Source organism: Fukomys damarensis, unplaced genomic scaffold, assembly GCF_012274545.1.
Source record: "Fukomys damarensis isolate Sample0158 unplaced genomic scaffold, DMR_v1.0_HiC HiC_scaffold_32, whole genome shotgun sequence".
NCBI classification, from domain to species: domain Eukaryota; kingdom Metazoa; phylum Chordata; class Mammalia; order Rodentia; family Bathyergidae; genus Fukomys; species Fukomys damarensis.
The window spans coordinates 15,759,452-15,762,451 of record NW_022900944.1 but is presented as its reverse complement, the minus strand read 5'-3'; the positions used below and the strand labels follow the sequence as shown (position 1 = coordinate 15,762,451).

The following is a 3,000-nucleotide window of genomic DNA, read 5'->3' as shown; positions in this document are numbered from 1 at the left end:
TGTGGTAGATTGTGTATATAATTCCCCTTTTGCTTTACTCAAGTTAATAAATCAATAAAAACAATTTTAAGTTGGTGTGATTCTTGGATAATTTTCTTCTCGTTTCTCCACTCACATTTTACTCTATTGAACTTTGGTGTTTCAGTAAATCTTGCAAGGTAAGACCATCACTTTAGGGTTTCCCCCCACTGGAACAAGAGTGTTGAGAATGGATGGAACAGTAGATTGTAGAAGACAATGGCTGAGTCTGTGATCGCTACGATTTTTGGCTCAGCAATCTAATGCAGATGGTTTTGAAAAATAAAATAAACATCTGTCCTTTTGTTTCAGATTGTGGTATGAAAAAATGGAGTAAATAAATTGATCATTGAAATTAGTTTCCTTTGGGTGTCACAGTAGATTACTTTGAGGCAGAACTTTCCCAGATTTGTGGTGGAAGATGAGTACTTTCTGTGTATATGAAATATAAGTTTTCTTTTGGGCTGAATAATTTTTAGGGATATTCCAGAAGACATACTTAGGATTCTATATGACACAAACTCAGCACTCCATCATGTTGCCTTAACATTTTGTACTTGAAGCACATTTGTGCCTCAGGGCCTTTGAACTTGCTACTCCCTCTGTCCAACAGATCATTCCTTAGATGGTCATGGCCCATTCCTCACTTAAGTCCCTGCTCAAATATCACTTCCTCAGAGCAGCCTTCCTGGATCAGCTCTTCTAAAAATAGTCACTGCTACTGTCCCTTTAGTCTGCTTTCTTTTTTCATAGCATTTATCACTCTCTGACTTTATCTGCTTGCCTCACCCATTAGATTACAAGGGCCACGAAGGTAGAGACCTTATCAGTATTGTTCACTGCTGTGTCCTCAGAATCTGGCATAATTGCTCAAAACATATTTGTTGAATTAATTAGAGGAATTCCAATTTCAGTTTAAATATTTACCTCTTTTTCCCTCCCCAACAAGACAGTAAATTTGTGGAAGGCAGCCAAAGGCCCTGGTTGATTATTTACCACCTCTAAAGCAATTAGCTCTGCTTTGCATGGATGACATTCCACCAAGATTTGCTGAATGCTTTGAAAAATGGCCTATAGGCAGGACTAAGAAGTCAGCATTCCCTGTGGTCCAATGAGAAGAGTGAAGTCTTGACTTTCATCCCGCATTTCAGTTTACAAAATACTTTCATATATGTTAACTCTTGTAATATTGGTGGGGGGGCAGAGCCGTAGGGTGGTGCGGGTGATGGAACTCAGCGCCCCCTGTGGGCTAGGTAAGCGCTCTACCACTAAGCCACGCCCCCAGCGCTCTCTCTCTCTCTCTCTCTCTCTCTCTCTCTCTCTCTCTTTTTGCCAAGGGCACTTTAGTAGTTAACATTTGCCTAAAGAAATGAGCCCTCAAATATAACAAATCCTAATTTCTGGCATGTACTATTACAAAATTTGAATACTTTTTTGTCTTAGATATCAATGGCATTTAATGAATTTTTGGCCATCTTCAGAAACACATTAAAAGAATATATACTGGCACTTCAACATGTATGAATATGGAGTGAATTTTTTTAATTTTTATTTTTTGGTACTGGGGGTTGAATTCGGGATCTTGCACTTGTGAGGCAGGCGGCAGAACCACTGTGCTAAATCCCGGCTGGAGTGAATTTTTGAAAGAATGCTTAGGAAAGACTTCACAATAGGTATTTCTGGACAGTGGGACCTTGATAATGCTTTCTTGAGCTTTCCATTTTTTGTGTTTGTTTGAAACACCCCCTCACACACCCTTGGACTCAGGGCCTCTTTCAACGCTAGGCATTCTACCAAGAGCTGCATTTTCAGTCCTTCAAAAGAAAAAAATTTTTTTTTCTCTTGATGCTGTGGATTCAATGTAGGGCCTGCCCACTGAGCCACACCCCCAGCCCTTTTTATTTTGATAGTGTTTCTTTAAATTGCCCAGGTGTGGCTTGAAGTTGCTATCCTTCCGCCTCAGCCTTCCAGTGATGCTGGAATTAAAGGTGTGCACCCACAAACTCGGCTTTTCCTTTAAACTTTTACAACAAATGTGAACTCATCCAGTGAAACCTATTTCTATAAAAAGGTTTTGTTCATGTGAACAGTATAAAAAAATCACTACTCATTTTCCTGGCTATGTAATTCTTTAGTACATATCAAATTTTATTTTGAGAAAACTTTTAATACTAATTTCTAGGGCAACATCAACAAATAAATGAACCAAAGACCTGAAGTTTTTGTGTATTTTTTGTATTTATGGCCATATTATTCCTTTAGCGAGGAAAAAAAGGTAGAGCAATGCTTCATTCTTTGATATATACATTTTCATCCTTTGCCAAAAATACTCTCTAGGATATTGAGCTCCTGCAACAGAAGGCCAAAATCAGGTGTCAGGGATTTGCTCTGGAAGTTGCACCAACTTTAAAGGGCACGCATGGAATGTTGTTCGTTTTTTCTTTCATTTAAAATACTGAAAATTCTCTTTTCCTTGCCCCCCCACCCCGATTTGAAAAATATGCCAAAAAAAAAAAATCACCTTGCCAGGTTTAAAATGTTTTGAGTTTTCTTAGTGAAGGACGTTGGTACCCGGTCGGGCAATCACGACTTCTTTAGACAGCTTGAGCGCCTGCGCATCTGTATGTGGACATATGTGTAAAGTGGATTTTGAGTGTGTGAGCCCATGGCTCGGGGTTAGTGATTGCCCCACCGGAAGGCAGATGCGTGTCTAGTTGTGCAAGACAGCGTCAGTACCGCGTCTCTGGGTGGGGAAAAGGGACCCTCAGCCCAGGCCCGCGGCTCTCGCACCCCGGTCGAGACCAGCAGGGCAGGGTGCAGCCCATCTATCGGGCAGGCAGGGTCTCCGGATACGGCTCGAGAGGAATAGGACGCGTTCTCTCCCTATCCGCTAGCGTCCCCATCCTACCCCAAACAGCGCTTCAGGAAACCAGCTAGGACCTGTAGCCAGGCGAGCCCGGGAGCAGGCGGGTGGGGGGAAGG

At 41.7% G+C, this 3,000-nt stretch overlaps 1 long non-coding RNA gene across 1 annotated transcript in view; it reads right to left on the bottom strand.

The window, feature by feature from the left end:
- Positions 1–2,250: 2,250 nt before the first annotated feature.
- Positions 2,251–3,000, bottom strand: part of LOC117283898 — a 2,652-nt gene continuing 1,902 nt past the window's right edge. The window contains exons 2-3 of the long non-coding RNA XR_004514925.1: positions 2,540–2,637; positions 2,251–2,367 (exon numbers count right to left, since the gene is read on the bottom strand). This is a non-coding gene — a long non-coding RNA (uncharacterized LOC117283898). The remainder of the gene's footprint in view (positions 2,368–2,539; positions 2,638–3,000) is intronic.